Source organism: Balaenoptera ricei, chromosome 7 (genome assembly GCF_028023285.1).
Source record: "Balaenoptera ricei isolate mBalRic1 chromosome 7, mBalRic1.hap2, whole genome shotgun sequence".
Classification (NCBI taxonomy): domain Eukaryota; kingdom Metazoa; phylum Chordata; class Mammalia; order Artiodactyla; family Balaenopteridae; genus Balaenoptera; species Balaenoptera ricei.
The window spans coordinates 39,971,431-39,994,056 of record NC_082645.1 but is presented as its reverse complement, the minus strand read 5'-3'; the positions used below and the strand labels follow the sequence as shown (position 1 = coordinate 39,994,056).

Here is a 22,626-nt window from a genome sequence, read left to right as displayed (position 1 = left end):
ACCTGTAGGTGGAGGGACAGGGGTAAATAATACACTATAAGGGGACAGAAGTGGGAAGGAGACTTCTCAGAATATACCTCATTTCATTGTTTTGATTTTTGATCCGTATGAATGCATAACTCATTCAAAAGTTAAAAGAGCTCGATTGGCTCTATAGTTTATGGTTAAGCACCTACTATATAGCTAAAGCTCAACAGTTCTCTCTAAATGGACCAGGGGCTTGGAAAATCCAAAGAGTAGATGATATAAAATAGCATTTTTATTTGGCTTTGAAATGTATCATTTGGTGGTAGGGATGGGAGTCCCAGACAATTCACCATCCTAATTACATTTTGCAAATTCCATTGGTAGAGCCCCCGAGAGCTTAGTAAGAACATAGTCACAGCTGTCTGCAACACAACAGTGGATTAAGAATGCAAGTAAGGAAGATAACCTGCAGGATAGGGGTGTTCTATCCATCTGAGTATACTGTGATTGTTGACTATTAGTAACACATCCCTCTCTCACGGCAGGCCAATAGGTGCTAATTTTTTCATCCCTAAGGTCCAGACCCCAGATTCCACATTTAGAAGGATTTCTCTAAACTGTATGTAGAAGATAATTCGTTACCCATTTTTAAGATGAAAAGCAAAAGGCACAAGTGCCATGAAAAGTGTCTGACCCACACAAAATAAACTATTACATTAACATGATATATATAATTTGACACACACACGCAAAAAAGCTTTTATACACTCATTAGCCCACATTGTTTTACTGCCCCTAAATGAGCAATTTCCTGTAGGCTCTTTGAAATATGACAAGCAGCTCATGTCCCAGGACTCCATTTGAGGTTCTGAAATCCCGATTTCAAGCTTTCGAGTAGACAAGAGGAAGTGGCCTGGGAAGCCTTTCTCTTTGCCCCTAGCATGCAGGCTTCATAGGTAAGAGCTATAACCCACTCCCACAGGAAAGGATACAATGGTTCCTTGTGCACATAGAGTAAGGGGGGAAATTGCTATTTAGCTGAGTGACGAGCTGAATATTTTGCCACACGTGGGCTATTTCTCAGCACTTCAGTTTCCTTACATGTTGAATCAAGTGCCAAGAGTTAGTGCTAACATTGGGCAAGTCATTTGACCTCCCTGTGCCTCAGTTTCCTCATTGTAAAAGGAGAGAATAAACAATAACGACCTCAAGGGAGTGAGTTAATATGTCACAATCACTTAGAATAATGTCTGAAGACAGCATACACTCAATCAGTATTAGCTACCCACATGTAACATCTTAGAGTTGAGTATGTTGAAAACTCTGTCTTTGGAGTCAGACTTCCAGGGCTGCCTGAGAAGTTACAGAATACATCTTCTGTCACCATTTCCCTCAGAGGAATTAGCTCTGGTACAAATGGAAATTATTTACTTTCATAACTTCAGCTTTACTAGTGTTGAGTGATTTACACAATCCTGTAGCTATGAGGTCCCAGAACTGCATTCCTTTCTTTGGCAAATGTGTACGTCTTCCTTCAAAGGCAGTATTCGTTCATCACGTCCGAGAGAAATGACTGCAGGCGAGGGTTAGGCAGAGAATGTCAATCCCTTTCCCCACCCTCTGTCTGTTCCAGGCCTGAAACACAGGGAGCAGACGAAGGCGCTGCACACAGACAAGGGGAGAACCCACCAGCCCACGGCTTCCCCGGGGAGTTTAGAAGAGACCCCAGGTGGGGCCGGTTTACAAATGGGAGAACAGAGATGCAGTTGGACTCCGGCATCTGGCACCTCCAAGCTTCTCTTTTCCATCACAAGGGGAAGTTAAATTGTCATGATTTGGAAGCAAATAGGAGAAAAGAATGTTTTTAATCAGTCGTTTAAACGTGTGCTTGTCTCTCCCCTACAGTGTCTCTTCTTAACATCACGCAAGCAGGACAGGACAGGAGCTGGGAATGCTGCAGCCAGGAGGACCCCATCCAGATCGTTACAAACAGCTCCCCCAGATCATTTGATCTTAGGGAAGAAAAGGGAATCAAACCCTGTGCCCCTGACGGGAAATGACAGGATGAACATTTTCCTGGCTAAAAGTCTGAAATATACACCTTTGCCACACACAAAATTTTCACCCATTATTTCTTTCCTTATACTTTCCTCATTTAAAATGTACAATTTCATAGAATAATCCAATTTATACACCCTAAATGCATGAAACCCATTTTTTCAGTTATTCAGTCAGTATTTATGGAGCACCTAACACGTGCCAGGCATCGCTTCGTTCACTGCCAAGGCTTCAGTCCCTAAAACAAAGTTGCTGCTCTCAGAGTTCTGACTTCCCAATGCTTTGCTAATGGTTTCCTGCATGAGCCCTCACAAAGAACACCTTCCTTTTTTAAGGTAACATTTTTTGAGGGTTTATGCGTGTCAGGCACTGAACACCATTAATTCATTTAATTCTCACAGCACCCCTGTGAGGTGGTACGATTTCTATCCCCTCTTTACAGATGAAGAATTTGAAATTTAAAGACAGGATAAGTAACTTACCCAAGGCTACAAAGCTAGTAAATCACAGATAGGATTAAAATGTAGGTCCAGTTCCAAACTCCTCCATCTTAATCCCTACACTAAACTGCCTTCAAAACTTCTTAAATATAGTTGCTATGATGGACATATTTGGTTTAGAGTGGTCTCTTCTGCGTTTTCTTTGTTTGGTTTGCTGTGATTCTCATCTTCTGTACAATGCCTTTCTAGCATCTACAAAATGATCATTTAAAAGCAATTGTATCGAGTCATGGGACCATGGCAGAGCAGGCTAAAACATGACAGCCATTTGTACATAAATATTTAAATAGGGGCTTCCCTGGTGGCGCAGTGGTTGGGAGTCTGCCTGCCAGTGCAGGGGACACGGGTTCAAGCCCTGGTCTGGGAGGATCCCACATGCCGCGGAGCAGCTGGGCCCGTGAGCCACAATTACTGAGCCTGCGCGTCTGGAGCCTGTGCTCCGCAACAAGAGAGGCCGCGATAGTGAGAGGCCCGCGCACCGTGATGGGGAGTGGCCCCCGCTCGCTGCAACTGGAGAAGGCCCTTGCATAGAAACGAAGACCCAACACAGCCAAGGATAAAAATAGAAATAAATTAATTAATTAAAAAAAAATTTAAATATATGCACTACACTCCATTTAGTGCATTATTCAAATTGTGGGCTTACATTAAAAAGGTTTCCAGAACTTACCAGCTGCTTCCTTTTGTGATCTCAATAATGCTCACCCAAACAGGACTCAAAGGACCCATTGTCCAAATCGGCTTCCTTATATTTACACCTGTCACTGATGTCATTTGCTTTCTTTTCTGCCAACCCCAAACTGACTAGGGAGGAGGATCAATTTGAATTCTTTCTAACTGCTTCCTTTCCCTTTCCCCAAACCTTGCATTTTTTCCCTAAAACCCCCTAAAGCCAAAACCATAGTTCAGTGAAGTGAGTGTGATTAAGCAAATTATGAACCAGCTCAGGGAGTTGCTCTAATTGCTCTAATCAGGGATACTTTCCTGGCTCTGCTGGCAGGAGGCCTGGCCAGCCTAGAACACCCCCTCCCTGTCGGTGGGCAGTGTGTCAGCAGATGGCAATCACTGCTGCTATTTTTTCAGGTAATGTGAGATTAGAGTCTGAAGCCCCAATCTTGAACAATTATTCTCAATGATTTCTTTATTCGTTCCACTGATAAACCGTGCCTTTAACCCCTGAATGCCCCAGCAGCAACCATTCATCAGATGTTAGATTCTTCAATGGGAAGAAGAAGGTGTGCACACAGGCAGGGGTCTGTTTCCCTCTCTCATCATATTCAAGCCCCCTGAAGGCAGAGTAGTCTTTCGTCTCCAGCAATGCGACTGGTACAGAGCAGGGGCCCAAATGTTTGCTGAGTATTGTGGGATGAAGAAAGGAGATATAAAAGTACAGTCACATTTTCTTTTCAAGAGCACTTGATGGGACAATGGATTTAATAATAAAATACTTGCAAAAGGGATATGCATATCACATACAACACTTAAAGGAGGATGTTTTCCTTAAAGAACTAAAAATAGAGCTACCACATAATCCAGCAATCCCACTCCTGGGCATATAACTGGAAAAGACGAAAACTCTAATTTGAAAAGGTACATGCACCCAATGTTCATAGCAATACTATTTACAATAGCCAAGACATGGAAGCAACCTAAGTGTCTGTTGACAGACGAATGGATAAAGAAGAGGTGGGAGATATACACAATGGAATATTACTCAGCCCTAAAAAAGAATGAAATAATGCTATTTGCAGCAACATGGATGGACCTAGAAATCATCGTACTAAGTAAGGCAGAAAGAAAAAAAGACAATTATCATATGATATGATTTATACGTGGAATCTAAAAAAAAGGATACAAATTAAGTGAATTATAGAACAGAAACAGACTGACAGACATAGAAAACAAACAGCATTGTCAAAGGGGAAAGGGGCAGGAGAGATAAATTGGGTATTTGGGATTAACAGATACTGTGTAAAACATAAACAACAAGGACCTACCATATAGCACAGGGGACTATATTCAATATCTTGTAATAACCTATAATGGAAAAGAATTGGAAAAAGAACATATATATATATGTATATATATAAAACGTTGAGAAGACATGGCTAGTTCTTAGTACATATTTTACAGCAAAGATTAGCTGATTTCTCACCATTATCTCAAAACAGTTAAAGGCTGCAAGTCTGTATAAGAAAGAGAGGTTGAAGTACAGAAGAAGAGTATCAAATGGACATCAAATCAGGAGCTTCCATTGGAAAAACAGCAGCAGCAGCAATAATCAATACTCTAACAAGCTTGATGTGGTTATGAAATCCTTCAAGGAAAATTCCAGAACCTTAGGAACTTAATACCTTACTGAGGCCTACGAGGTGGTTGTACATTAAAATACTGCCAGCCCTGCTTAGGCTTTTACTTAACTCTGTGTACCTTTTGGCAATGGTAGTTCATGAAGGAGAGTTGAGAGCGCACTGTCACTAGAATTCCTCTGGGCCTGGGCTCACTGGGTCCTGCAGGACATCCAAGAAGACTTGCCAACGTCCTGCAGCTGCTGCCCAGTCACACCATGTAGTCCCTGGATTTCGCTTCCTTTTGTGTGGGTGATTATGTCGAGCGCTGCATTAGAAATGTCATGTTCAGCGTCATCCATCCAAATTTACCTCTGGCGTTTTTTTCTAGCTAAGTAGTAATAAACTTTTAAATTGGAAAATGCATACACACACACACACACATATATATATATATACCTCTTTTTCATTTAACAAGCATTCTTGAACATCTACTATGTACTATATGAGGAACTAGAAATAAAAATTTAAGTAAGACGTGGTCCATGCCCTACAGTTTGAATACAGTGATGAAGGCAGTCCGTGTACAAATGGCAAATACGTGAAAGTTGCTCTAGATACACTGGATTGTGGAGTGTTACTGACTGCTCCATTTACTTTTCTAAAATGCTAGTGACTCCTGTAGCTTGTAGTAGGTAGGGAAGGGTATTATTTATGCTGAAATCATGTAGGGAGGCGCCTAGAAATAAGCAAATCTGCAAAGAACAAATTTACACACATTTAGTTCGGCTAAATAGAGGAAACGTCTCAAGAAAAAAATATTTTTCTTAAAAAAGAGAAAGAAGCATGCTGGCTGAGACTTTCCACAGATAACAATCACCAGAATAAATGCATGGGGGTAGACACACTTAGATCTGTAGCACTGGCCAGGATCGTGTTGAGGCTCTGTATCCTGAACTAGGGATTGGGTAGTCTGGTACACTGATGATTTTCAGCAAACTTCATAGCTCCCATGTCCCCATTCTTGGTTCAGAAATTTCACCCTTACAACAAACTTCAATTCTTCCAGAAGCAGAAGGTACACTAGACACGTCAAGCTTGGAGGGGGGAAAATCAAGTTTTACTGATTACCAGCTTACTCATTGCAAATTAAACCTCCAGGGTAGTGTACCCAGCATGCCCCTGCCACCCAAAGGAAAGTCTATCACAACAGGTTCACCTTATTCTCCTGAAGGTTCACCTTATTTTAGATATCTTTTTAAAAATGGTATATTTCTGTATGATTTAAAATAAATTTTCACTTACATGAAGTATTTGCCTTCCCCTTACTGAGGCACTAAGAGCACTGACTCTTACAATGGACATAATACAAGAACCTATTTCCTATTTCGACTAGGAGAAAGTTGGAAGTAAATTCGTGTGGACTGCTAAAATGTGTCATCAGCTGAAGCCAGCAAAGGGTCTTCTGCTATTTCAGACTGAAGCAGCCTTCTCAGTGAAACCTGGTGTAGTTCTGATAGTCTGGGTGGCATCCTCACTTACTGGGACTTTCTCCCTGTCCATTGTGAGCATCCACAGAGTCTTTTGGTGCTTTTTTTGTTTATTTGTTTTTCATGATATCACTTATATGTGGAATCTAAAAGAATGATACAGATGAACTTATCTACAAAACAGAAGCAGACTCACAGACATAGAAAACAAACTTACGGTTACCAAAGAGGAAAGGGGTCGGGGAGGGATAAATTAGGAGTTTGGGATTAACATATACATACGACTTATATAAAATACATAACCAACAAGGACCTACTGCATAGCACAGGGAACTATAGTAACATCCACAGAGTTTGTACAAGGCTACAGTGAGGATTGACTACCAGACTCATTACAACTGATCCAAGAACTGAATTCTGCCTTTAGTTCATTTTCAAGAGAATGACTCACCCAAACAACTTATTTACCCTGCTTCTAAGGTCTGCCACATCCATTTTATATCCTTAGAATTTCTATCTTGCTTTGGGAAAATGCCAGAAATTCAAGTATCTATCTGATAATTAAACAACCAACCACCACTGAAGCACAACCAAAACGGTAGGTTCTTGGGAGATATCAGAGATCAAAATTCTATTAAATCCATATGAAGTACCTGCTGTGTGGTCAGTACTGTGATGACCACTGCAGAGTTGTACTGGAGTTACACTTTAAATACATGAAAAATCTTCGACCTAAAGAACTAGTGAGACTAGGTATCACACATGAAATGACTGCAGTGAGTACAGGGCAGAGTAGGATTAATAATTAAAGCAAGTGCTTTAGGGTACAGTAAGTGATAATAGAGTGCATTCACATACAACAGTTCTCGTGATTCTTACGACCACATGGTGAGGTAGGCAAGGGAGATACTGTATTATTAACCTCATTTTACAGATGAGGAAACTGTGAGGTCAAAGGCAGCCAAGGGCACCTTGCAAATAAATAAGTGGCAGAATTTGAGGACAGGAGTACTAGCGTTATCTCCCTGTTCTGTAATCTTGCTGCCACATCACGCTGCCTCCTTGCTAAGTACCATGGAAGATGAAGAGGGAGCATGAAAGGATGTGAAGGGTGAGCTGTAAAGGGTACTGGTAGGCAACAAAAAGGATATGGGGTCTTCATGGGGAAAGGAAGAGACAGAAATGGGCAAAGAGCATGACCATGGGCTTGGAGGCAGAGAACTGGGAGGGAAGGACTTCCTGAAGTGGGATGTGTGTTAGAAGGAAGTGGGAAATAGGGTTTGACAGGAAAATTAAATAATCATGGAACTTGCAGACAAAGTCAGGAGTTGAGTTTTGATCTTTCAAGCAATGAGACTATTTTTTGCCAGGAGACTGACACGATCAATAAGAAAGGTGATATGGTATTCCAGTAGCAGGGGGGTTAAAGGGGTGGGGGTGGGGCAAAGAGTCTGAGTTTCTGGAAGCCAGGAGCGCCTGGCATAGTTCTGAAATGTCGAGGTGGGTATGCTTTACAGAATTCATCACCCAATTCATTTGCACATCACTTGAACAACAGCAAAGCTTTAAAAAATACTCTGGTTACAAGAAAAGGGCATATAAAAGAAGGATAATTAGTGCTTACAAATTTATGATGGATTAAGCCATTTTAGGTTGGTTGACTTAAAACTGTAAAATATGCTGTCTCCAGGATTCAGGGTTGACAAAGGTAAAATCACCTGCATTTTCAGGCTTTGGTTTGACTTCCTGACAACCAGTCAGCTTGCTATCAGGCTGAACTGGTAACAAGCTGTTGGAGTTCCAACAGATGAAGGGGATTTGAGTGGGGTGGGAGGTATTCTGGATCCCTCACCCACACTTAAATGAGAATAGGTCTGATTTTATAAAACTGCTTGTATTAGGATATTTCACAAAATTTCCTTTGGGTAAAGAGTTCCATAGCTTAAAACATCTGAAAAGCCACTGATCTAGTCCAATCCTAGCCACAGACATACGAGGAAGCAGGACAGAGAGGTACAGGGCCTGGTCCACGGTCACAGGGCAAGTGAGGCCACTTGAGAGGCATTTACAACTACTTTAAATTGGGAACTAAAAAGGCTTTTGTACAGCAAGGGAAACAATCAACAAAATGAAAAGGCAACCTACGGAATAGGAGAAAATATTTGCAAACCAATATCTGATAAGGGATATCTAAAATATATAAGGAACATATACAACTCAATAGCAAAAAACCAAATAATCCAATTTAAAAATGGACAAAGTGGGGGCTTCCCTGGTGGTGCAGTGGTTGAGAATCTGCCTGCCAATGCAGGGGACACGGGTTTGATCCCTGGTCCAGGAAGATCCCACATGCCGCGGAGCAACTGGGCCCATGCACTGCAACTACTGAGCCTGCGCTCTAGAGCCCGTGAGCCACAACTACTGAAGTCTGTGTGCCTAGAGCCCGGGCTCCGCAACAGGAGAAGCCACTGCAATGAGAAGCCCGCGCACCACAACAAGGAGTGGCCCCCGTTCACCGCAACTAGAGAAAGCCCGTGCGCAGCAACAAAGACCCAACACAGCCAATAAATAAATAGATAGATAGATAGATAGATAGATAGATAGATAGATAGATAAAATGGACAAAGGACCCAAATAGACATTTTTCCAAAGAAGACACACAAATGGCCAACAGGTACATGAAAAGATGCTAAGTAACACTAATCATCAGGGAAATGCAAATCAAAACTACAATGAGATATCACCTCACACCTGTTAGAATGGCTATCAATCAAAAACACAAGAGATAAAAAGTGTCGGTGAGGATGTGAAGAAAAAGGAACCCTGTCCACTGTTGGTGGGAATGTAAACTGGTGCAACTACTATGGAAAACAGTATGGAGGTTCCTCAGAAAGTAACAATAGAACTCCCATATGATGCAGCAATCTTACTTCTGGGTATATATTCAAAGGAAATAAAATCAGTATCCCTAAGACATGTCTGCACCCCAATGTTTACTGCAGCATTATTCACAATAGTCAAGATATGAAAACAATCTAAGTGTCCGTCAACAGATGAATGAATTCTTTCTAAATGTGGTATATGTTTTCTTGGTACAAGTGTGAGGAATATTATTCAGACATGAAAAAAAGAAGATCCTGCCATTTGTGACAACATGGATGAAGCTGTTATGCTAAGTGAAATGAGCCAGACAAAGAAAGACAAATAGTGTATTACTATCACTTAAAAGTGGAATCTAAAAAAAGTCAAAATCATAAACCAGAGAGTAGAATGGTGGTTGCCAGGGGCTGGGGGTGGAAGCAATGGGAGGTGCTGGTCAAAGGACACAAACTTTTAGTTATAAGATGAATAAGCTCTGGGGATCTAATGGTCAGCATGGTGACTACAGTTAATAATACTGTATTGCATACTTGACATTATCTAAGAAAGCAAATTTTAAGTGTTTTCACCATAAAAAAAAAAAGGTAACTGTGAGGTAATGGAGGCGTTAATTAACTTAATTGTGGTAATCATTTCACATTGTATATGCATATCAAATCACATGCTATATACCTTAACACAATTTTGTCAATTTGATACACAATTTTGTCAATTTTACCTCAATAAAGCTTGGAGTGGCTGGTGGAGGGATTGGGCAACTGAGAGCTCAGAAAACAAAAATCATTTAACATCCATTGAAGGCCAGGATCCCTCCAGGCCCTTTACTGTGCCTGTGGCCTAAGCCGACTCCCTAAGCCAATGCCCTAAGTCCACCGGCAGAGGTGGCAGGAAATGTGATGCAGCCCCTGGACATGCTCAGCCGGGCTGGGCCTCAGAACAGCGGGAGTGGTGCCCACTTGAGCTTGTTTCCATGTTAAGCCTCCTGCCAACAAATACAACTTAGGGAGCTTCTAATAAGGGGAGGGTGTGGTAAATGCTTTCCTCTGACTCATTCATATTTCAACACTTGCTTATTTCTTTTTTTCCTCATTATAGTCTTTTTGGAGACTAAGGCAAAACAAAACAAAACCCCACCTTACGAAAAGAAATGTGTGTGCCCTGGGGAAGATAAAGGAGTACTGCAGGTTTGAGTTTCTCGCTGTTACCAAAGAATTATGACCCAGAAGCAGGGAATCATTAAATCTGTTGGTTTCACTCGTATAACAGCATATAACCTTGTACCTGCTCCTGCATCACCCGCTGAATCACAAGTTTAGGGAGAAAAGCCCAGCAGAGCCCCTAGTAAATCTGTCTTTTGGTATTCCAATCATAAAAAAGTATTCCCCTCACTTTTTCACACAGGGCCTACTGTCACCTTAACCGTGTTTATCGAGACAGAGAAAGTGTCTTTGCCAAAGCTAGACATTTCTCTTCTTTGACAGCAAACACTGATTAAATCTACCCAGAGAGGGCTTCCCTGGTGGCGCAGTGGTTGAGAATCTGCCTGCCAATGCAGGGGACACGGGTTCGAGCCCTGGTCTGGGAAGATCCCACATGCCGCGGAGCAACTAGGCCCGTGAGCCACAACTACTGAGCCTGCGCGTCTGGAGCCTGTGCTCCGCAACAAGAGAGGCCGCAACAAGAGAGGCCGCAACAGTGAGAGGCCCGCGCACCGCGATGAAGAGTGGCCCCCGCTCGCCGCAACTGGAGAAAGCCCTCGCATAGAAACGAAGACCCAACACAGCCAAAAATAAATAAATAAATAACTTTTAAAAAAAATCTACCCAGAGAAAATTTAGGCAGACCAGAACCCACCTTCTTGCCAGTTACTAAGGGACAGACTTTCAATTCTGGTATTTCCTTTCCTCATTGTCAAGAAAAATAAATAAAAGTGATAAAATGTTACGGAAAATTTCTACTGAAGATACAGCTGTTTCCATTTTAACTTAGGTTGAAAGATTCCTTACCAGTTTTGTGAGTTATCTCATCTAACTAAAAAAATCTCCTAAACTAACTAGGCTACTGACTGTAAATTTAGGAAAACTGGAGTGAATACAGATGATATACAAACCAACAGTGCAAGCTGAGCTCTCCCCTGGCAGGACTGGACCTGACCATTTCAGGATGAAGGATTCTGAGGGGATTGTGACTTTGCTTGCAATGACATTAGTGGCAAGAGACATTTCCAAAAGGGACTGTAAGTTACGAATTAATGACAGCTCTCTGTGAACTAACTCGTCCATATTCAGAATGCCCAGTTTACAAAATAACAAATCAAAATGACCTTTCCAGCACTCACCAACACTGCAAACAGAAATATATCTCAGTTAGAAACCTGCGGGAAAAAGTTACGTCTGTGGTCTATGTGCTGATCTGAGCAATAGAGCCTGTTTTTTAATCACCCCTGCCAGAAATATAAAATCTCCTTAAAATAGGTTACCCAGCTCTCTGTGCTTCACGAGCAATTCACCAACACGAAAGCTCCCGATTTTACAACAGCACTGGCACTGTCAGCTAGCTGCTGGGTTACTGAGATGGCTGGACTTGGTTTGAGCGGTAAAATATCTCATGTTGCCTTTGAAAGTCATCTGCATGATTGCAGAGCTTTCTAATCCCCATAGAAGACCCATAACTATGTCAAGAGAAACTGAGGCTCTCTGATCCCCTGTCTGGTAACTGGATGCACAAACTTCCCTTTTGATTATTCCTGAACGACGGCACTTAAGCATCGTTGTGGGAAAGGAAAGCAGGCCTCCCAGGATGCACTCCTCTCTCTTGCCTGCCACTCGTCAGTGATTCTGAGATCACAGAGTACAGCTGGAACTTTCCTTCCTCGCCCCTGAACTTGGGTATTTACAAATTGGCTAATGAAGGAACAATAAGTAATCTCCTGACTACTGTAGTAGGCAGGCGAGAATGAAAACTGATAGATGTACACTTTTATTCTTGAGCTGGATAAGATAAGGAATTTCCGCCCTACCGAGCTCTAAAGAGTTGCCTTTCATCCCATCGGGGAAGGTGTAAAACATGCTTTGTGCAGACCGGCCTGGACTTTGGCAGATTTACTGACAAGACCTACTGGCTAGAGTAAGTGCAGGGATACACCATTTGCTGAGAAAGAGAATGAATACCATCAACAGGCTTGCAAGGCCTCATAAACCAGTTGTTTGGCTTAGAAGATCATGTCTGCAATGCATTATTATCAGGAGGAAAGCATTAAGGGCATTTCTCAAGTTTAAAGGAAAACAAAATTTGAAAAGCAAGGTGAGTCAGCTGCCAGTGTCTGTCTGAAGTTGTAAATTCAGAGCTCTTTAATTTTGACAGACTCTGCTCTGCGAACAGGGCATAGCTTCTGCATAGTTTCAGTCACTTCTATTGTTTGTCACGGACTAAAAGGACAGGACATCCAGCTTGCACTATTTGGATTCATTTGGGAAGGGTGGGAGAGGGTACAGTGATAGAAAAATGAGTTACTTTTACACTGACCTCTAGATCACAGCAGTGACAAGATTCTGTCGTTAAAATATCTTACAACTTCGATAAAGCTCTGACATTACTGGATGGCAATAAAAGAAAGAATATGTCATTGTCTATATGTCACATTCTATATAAAAAAGCTGTGCTGGAAGCTCAGTTACATCTCAACCTGAGTATTTACATCTCTAGCCACCCTCAGAACACAAGTTTTTCTCAAGGTTTAGTGTCCTGGATTTAATTGGAGTCAGTGAAACCTTGTTTAGATCCTGAACTCAGGCTCTGATCATCACTGCCAGGAAACGATTAACTTGAGCAAGTTGCTTAACTTCTTTGAGTCTCAGTTTCCTCATCTATAAGTCAGGACAGTGAAATTTCAATTTCAGGACCGTGGTGAGAAGTAAATAAGAAACGGTGAGAATTCAGTGAATTAACTATAAAGTATTTTTCACAACGCCTGGCATACAGTAAGTACTCAACAAATGTTAGTCCCCTTTCAGGTTTTGTAGCTTTCGATTGTAGCAAAGGAACAGGGCCAGGTAGTGTAAGAAGTTGACCCTGTGTGAGCTGTCTTGTTCGGGCAGCAGACATAGCTAAACCACTATCAGTCCTGTAAGCAGGCTCTGAGTACCACCTGCTGGAGTAGGTCGTTGCAGGGAAGTAACAAAGTGCCCCACAGGCATGAGATTTGTTCACGGAGCATTAGCCATCTCTCCCAACCCCCTGCATCCCTCACGGCAAAGCTTCCTGCTGTTGACTCTCAAAACGTCTGCCCTCTAAGCCAAAAAGCAATTCATGAGCTGTCTCACGGCCCTTGGTCATTTATGTCCCTCTTCTATATAAAAAGCAACACTACGGGCTCCCAGAGAAACAAGGTGAAGGGGAGTAAGAATCAGGAGGAAATGGCCAGATGGAAGAACAGCTAAGGCTCCCAATTATAACAAACATCTCTTTCCTGCCAGGACACTAAAAACAGAATCCCAGCCAGCTTTTCGAGTTGCTATCTTAGCCAATTGGCTACATGTTTGATCGAAACAGAGGTCCAACATGGAAAAATAAAAGCTCTTCCTTAGCAAATGAGGAATGATTGAAAATGCATTTGAAGAAAACACCATTGTGGTGTTCCAGGTTTATTCTCTCTGTGCAGCATGAACTGAATTTATTCAGCTCCTGTGCTTGGGGGCAGTTTCTCTAACTACCGATGCTGCCAATTCCACCTGCAATCTAAAAAACTGGGCTGTACAATTGGTTCCTCAATTGCCGCATGTAATCACTTAAACACCCTTTTTTTTTTTTTTTTTTTTTTTTTTTGACTGAGTTGGGTCTTCATTGCTGCGCACGGGTTTTCTCCAGTTGCGGCAAGCAGGGGCTATTCTTCATTGCAGTGCGTGGGCTTCTCCTTGCAGTTGCTTCTCTTGTTGCGGAGCACGGGCTGTAGGCACGCGGGCTTCAGTAGTTGTGGGCTTAGTTGCTCCGCAGCATGTGGGATCTTCCCGGACCAGGGCTCAAAACCGTGTCCCCTGCATTGGCAGGTGGATTCTTAACCACTGTGCCACCAGGGAAGTCCTGAAACACCATTTTTCATGCTCTAGAAAATGCAAACACAGCTGAATTGACCCACTTCCAAATCTTCTCAAACAATTCAACTAAGGATGAAAGGAGATGAGATATTTCAAAGTAAAGGTGGTTGGATGTCCTGAGGCATGCGGATAGTGGGTGTGTGCATAGGAGAAGGTCTCTTTTCAGTGGAATTACTGGTTTAAAATATAGGTGCTACCCTAATTTTAAAGTCTGTCAGTCTATATGGTTGCATGTGACATCTTTTAGCATCATAATACCACTGCTTTCCATAGTATCTATGGGGTGGCTGTCATACTAGGATGTAGGTGGCCACGAGACAGGTCCTGTCAATTGTCTGTAGTCACCTGATTATTGATTATTATCCTAAATGCTTCATCAAAGCCAAAAAAACAGACTTCGTTTAGAAGTCTGTAAGTCAAATAGTTAAGGAAAGAGCAAAAAAACCCAGTAGTTAACATGACCAAGTGCAAGCCACAGGTCGGGAGTCTGGAGGTCACAGTGGCAGGGAGAAGGGCCTAGGCAGGCCAGGGTCTGGAATCTAGGCACAGGCCACTTATCCTTGGAGGCCTTATTCCTTTCTTTGAATGCCTTCCATCCTTTCCAAAACTAATCATCAACTCCTTATTCTGCAGTCCCAGCTCAAATCGTACTCGTCCATTATCTCACCACCAGGCAGGGTCGGCTCTCTTAGACATACCTTTACTAAGTGTTACTTACTGTACTGTGTTTATAAAACTCCATCTTTATTATACAAGTAATATAAATACCATACACACATGTGTATATTACCAACAGAGTATTATAACTATGTATCTCTTTCCTTCACTAGACTGTAAACTTTTTGAAGGCAAGAACCATGTCCCATATACTGAGTACTATACTAGACACTGAAGATTCACAAATAAACATCTCTTTGAATCTGAATAAATGAAGGTGCAGATTAGTAAACAGTTGGTTTGTGAACAAGTAGAAAAGAAAGAAGTGATTAGTAAGGTCTAGGATGGTAATCTAACGTAAAATATAGCCAAACAAATCTCTCCTCTTTCATGATATGGTTACCAGGCTATTAAATCAGTAAAATTCCATACATGACCTGAATTTTGGCAAGGCAGTACATAAAATTTTTTATCCTTGTGGGAACAACAGCAAATCACGAGCTGCCAAATAATATTTTTTTTGAACATCTTTACTGGAGTATAATTGTTATACAATGTTGTGTTAGTTGCTGCTGTACAACAAAGTGAATCAGCTATACATACACATATATCCCCATATCTCCTCCTTCTTGCGTCTCCCTCCCACCCTCCCTATCCCACCCCTCTAGGTGGTCACAAAGAACCGAGCTGATCTCCCTGTGCTATGCAGCTGCTTCCCACTAGCTATCTATTTTACATTTGGTAGTGTATATATGTCCATGCCACTCTCTCACTTAGTCCCAACTTCCCCCCCTCCCCCGCCACCATGTCAAGTCCATTCTTTTTTTTTTTTTTATACAAACTCACTTTATTTTAGATATGTAGGCTCATACTGTTCTTCATCTTTTTTTTTTAATTAATTAATTAATTTATTTATTTATTTTTAGCTGTGTTGGGTCTTCGTTTCTGTGCTACGGCTTTCTCTAGTTGCGGTAAGCAGGGGCCACTCTTCATCGCAGTGCGTGGGCCTCTCACTGTCGTGGCCTCTCTTGTTGCGGAGCACAGGCTCCAGACGCGCAGGCTCAGTAGTTGTGGCTCACGGGCCTAGTTGCTCCGCGGCATGTGGGATCTTCCCAGACCAGGGCTCGAACCCATGTCCCCTCCATTGGCAGGCAGATTCTCAACCACTGCGCCACCAGGGAAGCCCTAGGTCCATTCTTTATGTCTGCGTCTTTATTCCTGTCCTGCTCCTAGGTTCTTCAGAACCTTTTTTTTTTTTTTAGATTCCATATATATGTGTTAGCATACGGTATTTGTTTTTCTCATTCTGACTTACTTCACTCTGTGTGACAGACTCTAAGCCCATCCACCTCACTAAAATAACTCAATTTTGTTTCTTTTTATGGCTGAGTAATATTCCATTGTATATATGTGCCACATCTTCTTTATCCATTCATCTGTTGATGGACACTTAGGTTGCTCCATGTCCTGGCTATTGTAAATAGAGCTGCAATGAACATCGTGGTACATGACTCTTTTTGAATTATGGTTTTCTCAGGATATATGCCCAGTAGTGGGATTGCTGGGCCATACGGTAGTTCTATTTTTAGTATTCTAAGGAACCTCCATAGTGGCTGTATCAATTTACATTCCCACCAACAGTGCAAGAGGGTTTCCTTTTCTCCACACCCTCTCCAGCATTTATTGTTCGTAGATTTTTTGATGATGGCTGTTCTGACTGGTGTGAGGTGATACCTCACTGTAGTCTTGATCTTTTTTTTTTAATTTTGTTTTTTTCTTTTTGAATTATTATTATTATTTTACATTTATTTATTTATTTTTGGCTGTGTTAGGTCTTCGTTTCTGTGCGAGGGCTTTCTCTAGTTGCGGCAAGTGGGGGCCACTCTTCATCGTGGTGCACGGGCCTCTCACTATTGCGGCCTCTCTTGTTGCGGAGCACAGGCTCCAGACGCGCAGGCTCAGTAGTTGTGGCTCACGGGCCTAGTTGCTCCGCGGCATGTGGGATCTTCCTAGACCAGGGCTCGAACCCGTGTCCCCTGAATTGGTAGGTAGATTCTCAACCACTGCGCCACCAGGGAAGCCCTGTAGTCTTGATTTGCATTTCTCTAATGATTAGTGATGTTGAGCATCCTTTCATGTGTTTGTTGGCAATCTGTATATCTTCTTTGGAGAAATGTCTATTTAGGTCTTCTGCCCATTTTTGGATTGGGTTGTTTGTTTTTTTGATATTGAGCTGTATGAGCTGCTTGTAAATTTTGGAGATTAATCCTTTGTCAGTTGCTTCATTTGTAAATATTTTCTCCCATTCTGAGGGTTGTCTTTTGGTCTTGTTTATGGTTTCCTTTGCTGTGCAAAAGCTTTTAAGTTTCATTAGGTCCCATTTGTTTATTTTTGTTTTTATTTCCATTACTCTGGGAGGTGGGTCAAAAAAGATCTTGCTGTGATTTATGTCATAGAGTGTTCTGCCTATGTTTTCCTCTAAGAGTTTGATAGTGTCTAGCCTTACATTTAGGTCTTAAATCCATTTTGAGTTTATTTTTGTGTATGGTGTTAGGGAGGGTTCTAATTTCATACTTTTACATGTACCTGTCCAGTTTTCCCAGCACCACTTATTCAAGAGGCTGTCTTTTCTCCACTGTATATGCTTGCCTCCTTTATCAAAGATAAGGTGACCATATGTGTGTGGGTTTATCTCTGGGCTTTCTATCCTGTTCCATTGATCTATATTTCTGTTTTTGTGCCAGTACCATACTGTCTTGATTACTGTAGCTTTGTAGTATAGTCTGAAGTCAGGGAGCCTGATTCCTCCAGCTCCGTTTTTCTTTCTCAAGATTGCTTTGGCTATTTGGGGCCTTTTGTGTTTCCATACACATTGTGAAATTTTTTGTTCTAGTTCTGTGAAAAATGCCAGTGGTAGTTTGATAGGGATTGCACTGAATCTGTAGATTGCTTTGGGTAGTAGAGTCATTTTCACAATGTTGATTCTTCCAATCTAAGAACATGATATATCTCTCCATCTGTTTGTATCATCTTTAATTTCTTTCATCAGTGTCTTATAGTTTTCTGCATACAGGTCTTTTGTCTCCCTAGGTAAGTTTATTCCTAGGTATTTTATTCTTTTTGTTGCAATGGTAAATGGGAGTGTTTCCTTAATTTCTCTTTCAGATTTTTCATCATTAGTGTATAGGAATGCAAGAGATTTCTGTGCATTAATTTTGTATCCTGCTACTTCACCAAATTCATTGATTAGCTCTAGGAGTTTTCTGGTACAGTCTTTACGATTCTCTATGTATAGTATCATGTCATCTGCAAACAGTAACAGCTTTACTTCTTCTTTTCTGATTTGGATTCCTTTTATTTCTTTTTCTTCTCTCACTGCCGTGGCTAAAACTTCCAAAACTATGTTGAGTAATAGCAGTGAGAGTGGGCAATCTTGTCTCGTTCCTGATCTTAGTGGAAATGCTTTCAGTTTTTCACCATTGAGAACGATGTTGGCTGTGGGTTTGTCATATATAGCCTTTATTATGTTGAGGGAAGTTCCCTCTATGCCTACTTTCCGGAGGGTTTTTATCATAAATGGGTGTTGAATTTTGTCGAAAGCTTTCTCTGCATCTATTGAGATGATCATATGGTTTTTCTCCTTCAATTTGTTAATATGGTGTATCACATTGATTGATTTGCATATATTGAAGAATCCTTGCATTCCTGGGATAAACCCCACTTGACCATGATATATGATCCTTTTAATGTGCTGTTGGATTCTGTTTGCTAGTATTTTGTTGAGGATTTTTGTATCTATGTTCATCAGTGATATTGGCCTGTAGTTTTCTTTTTTTGTGACATCTTTGTCTGGTTTTGGTATCAGGGTGATGGTGGCCTCGTAGAATGAGTTTGGGAGTGTTCTTCCCTCTGCTATATTTTGGAATAGTTTGAGAAGGATAGGTGTTAGCTCTTCTCTAAATGTTTGAAAGAATTCACCTGTGAAGCCATCTGGTCCTGGGCTTTTGTTTGTTGGAAGATTTTTAATCACAGTTTCAATTTCAGTGTTGTGACTGGTCTGCTTATATTTTCTACGTCTCCCTGGTTCAGTCTCGGAAGGTTGTGCTTTTCTAAGAATTTGTCCATTTCTTCCAGGTTGTCCATTTTATTGGCATACAGTTGCTTGTAGTAATCTCTCATGATATTTTGTATTTCTCCAGTGTCAGTTGTTACTTCTCCTTTTTCATTTCTAATTCTATTGATTTGAGTGTTCTCCCTTTTTTTCTTGATGAGTCTGGCTAATGGTTTATCAATTTTGTTTATTTTCTCAAAGAACCAGCTTTTAGTTTTATTGATCTTTGCTATTGTTTCCTTCATTTGTTTTTCATTTATTTCTGATCTGATCTTTATGATTTCTTTCCTTCTGCTAACTTTGGGGATTTTTTGTTCTTCTTTCTCTAATTGCTTTAGGTGTAAGGTTAGGTTGTTTATTTGAGATGTTTCTTGTTTCTTGAGGTAGGATTTTATTGCTGTAAACTTCACTCTTAGAACTGCTTTTGCTTCATCACATAGGTTTTGGGTCGTTCTGTTTTCATTGTCTCTTGTTTCTAGGTAATTTTTGATTTCCTCTTTGATTTCTTCAGTGATCTCTTGCTTATTTAGTAGTGTATTGTTTAGCCTCCATGTGTTTGTATATTTTACAGATTTTTTCCTGTAATTGATATCTAATCTCATAGTGTTGTGGTCAGAAAAGATACTTGATACAATTTCAATTTTCTTAAATTTACCAAGGCTTGATTTGTGACCCAAGGTATGATGTATCCTGGAGAATGTTCCATGAGCACTCGAGAAGAAAGTGTATTCTGTTGTTTTTGGATGGAATGTCCTATAAACATCAATTAAGTCCATCTTGTTTAATGTATCATTTAAAGCTCGTGTTTCCTTATCCAAATAATATTTTTTAATAGATGAGACTCAACTCTAAACATTCTAGTCGGATGCTGCAGAATTATGTCTTTATTTATGCCATTTAACATTTTTATCAACTACTTGAATGAAGATAAGAAGATTTCCTATGAAACCTACTGAGGGCATGGAGCCAGGAAAGACAGCTACTATGATTCATAACAGAAAAAAAGACTTGACAGATTATAGCATCAAGCTGAAACCTACAGGATGCTAAATAAAAAGTTATGTATTTTGGTTCAGATTATCAACAGCACAGGCACAGAATTACCAAAACCTTACTATACAGAAAGTATTTTATATGAATTTTATAGTAATTAAAAACACCCTGTCATCTCTCTCTATATATACATACATACAGACACAATTTTATATATATATATATATTTCTGCTGCCTAAAGAAGCTAGCACAACAGCGCCTCATCTTTAGATCACAACATCTGGGTCAAGCAAAATTCCTCTTCATGAGTCTCGATCACCTTTGGAACACAACCACCACTTCTAATTAGGAGGCCTGCAGAACCAGATATCCAGGATGGTGAGAGGTCTAAAAATTCTGCCTAAATTATAGTCTTTGAGAGAGCTACACTTGTTTGCCCAGAGAAATGAAAACTTTGGTGGAGGGAGGGAGAGACTGAGAGTTAAACCTTGACTAATAACTTTTCAAATCGTTGGAGAGGAGAAAGTTACTTCAGAAGACAACTTCATAAAAGATGCAGGGAGACCCATTTGGGGTCAAGTTTTGAAATGCCTGACAAGGGAATGGGCTGCCTAAGAGTGAGGAGCACCCTGCCAATGGAATTAGTCAAGGAGAGGATGGAGGTGCAGCCATCAATAGGGATGCTGTCGAATGCACTTCTGTACTTGGAGATCAGGATCCTTAAGGGAAAAGACCCCCAACACCCTTTCAATTCTATGGTCTTCATTAAAGCTGATGGTGAAGGGACCAGAGGGGCAGAAGACAGACATCTCAGATCACTGAGTTGCACCACTGAACTTGACACAATCTCATACTGCATCAACTCAGCTGACAATCACCTGAGAACAGCTTTGTCCTGCTAAATCCACACAGGTGTCCAAGTAGCTTTTGTGGCTCATGATGACTGGGCTGAGTGAGTGTCCTGCTGTTGACACCTTAATAGAAGGAGGCATATGGAAAATGAGGCAGAAATGAGCAAAAAAAAAAGACAAAGAGCAGAAAAACACTGAGCCTATGTGAGCTGTAAAGCAGGAAGCTTGGGGTGAAGACATACAATTCAGAATGGAGAGGGGTAATCACAATGCTGTGGGTTCATCAGTTTTTGTTGTAGATCCTGGGAAAGAAACCACAGAGAAAATTTCAGTAGTATTTTCCTCCTAAGCCAGCACAGCCACTTCTTCACGGCCAAAGGCTCCAAAATTCCCACAGTGGAGAACGGCACTGAAAAAAATATCTGTTCTTATTCAAAACCTCTCCCTGCCATCCATGTGTCCCTGCAAACACGTGGCCTTCAGTCCCCCTCTCCCTATTCCCCTGCACCTCACACCACACACAACAGCAACAACAGGCTGGGGACATAGGACCGAAAAAGAAAAAAAATCCTCAGACTAAAAAAAAAAATCTTTACATAAAGAAGGAGAAAAACAGAATTCCTATCCCTGCATTATAAAAACTGAAAGGTAAGGGGAATTTTTTAGACCCAGGAACTGATGAAATGAAGAGAAAGACATCAAGTCTACCCAAAAGGTGATAAAATATTTTATTTGTTTTTTGGTTGTGAAAAGAAAATAAATCATTGAAATGACTGTCTGACGGGCTCCAGGATAAGGACACTGAATAGGGCTTGGCTATAAATGTTGGAGAGGGTAATAAAAGAGTTGGTTTTGTTTCCTCAGCATTTGTCTGGGCTGAGCCCTCCTATTTCAACACAGGAATCATGGGCAATGGTAAAAGCCAACCCGCCACGGGGCCTGCATTAATGCCTTCCTTGCAGGCCCGTCCAAGAGTCCCAGAGCAGCTGCTCCCCACCTGCACCCAGGTTTCTATCCAACGCTGACCCTACAGGACACGCCATCAAACTACTGGGGCTTCAGGATCGCAATGTGTCTTATTTCCATGGTTACTAGTTCATATATACCTGCTTATAAAAGAGGCATTTTTTTTTCAGTCCTTATTTTTCTCAGTCCTAGGAATTTAAGATGAAGAAGGCAAGGTTCCTGCCCCAAGCAGCTCAGTCTACAGTCTAAAGGGCCTTGGATTAATTCTGATGTTGTTTAGTGATATATTTCAAGTGCCTGAAGATAGAGAAAGGTGACAGAATTGCTGTTGTAAAAGCAACTGCTGATTTTATTTAAACCCAGGAAGGATTAGTTAAGAATCTGTGAAAGAGGTAGGATTTTCAACTAACCCACAAACTTGCAACCAGCATTTGCCTTTTTCTTTTCTACGTGTCAAGCTCTCCCATGAACATGTGATACCTCAACTCAGTCTTAAAAGACGGCTCCCCCTCAAAACTAAGTTTCTCTAGGTCTGTGATGAACATAAACATTAAGAACTTGGAAATAAACTGAACTTTGGAATGAACTGGAACTAAACACACGTGCCAATCAATATTGATCTCTACAATTACGCGTACATCCAAATTTGACCCGAGACAATTTAGTCTCAGATTTGTCATCCAAATCATATACAATAGGACCCAAGAATAGTACTGAGGACAGTGGCATGACAAGGGACAGGTAGTAAAATGGAAACCAGCTTCCTTTCAG

At 41.1% G+C, this 22,626-nt stretch overlaps 1 protein-coding gene and 1 long non-coding RNA gene across 6 annotated transcripts in view; one reads left to right on the top strand and one right to left on the bottom strand.

Annotated features, from left to right (window-relative positions):
- LOC132368934 (uncharacterized) overlaps positions 1–2,623 on the top strand; it is a 143,150-nt gene extending 140,527 nt beyond the window's left edge. For all 4 annotated transcript variants that reach the window (XR_009504188.1, XR_009504187.1, XR_009504189.1 and 1 more), the window contains 2 exons: positions 1,601–1,696; positions 1,873–2,623. This is a non-coding gene — a long non-coding RNA (uncharacterized LOC132368934). The remainder of the gene's footprint in view (positions 1–1,600; positions 1,697–1,872) is intronic.
- Positions 1–22,626, bottom strand: part of LYPD6B (LY6/PLAUR domain containing 6B) — a 235,502-nt gene that overhangs the window by 37,375 nt on the left and 175,501 nt on the right. Inside the window, exon 2 of one of the 2 annotated variants that reach the window (XM_059927818.1) lies at positions 4,956–5,141. The exons of the other annotated variant lie outside the window; for it this stretch is intronic. The gene's annotated coding sequence lies outside the window, so the exon portion shown is untranslated. The remainder of the gene's footprint in view (positions 1–4,955; positions 5,142–22,626) is intronic. 2 annotated transcript variants of the gene reach the window in all.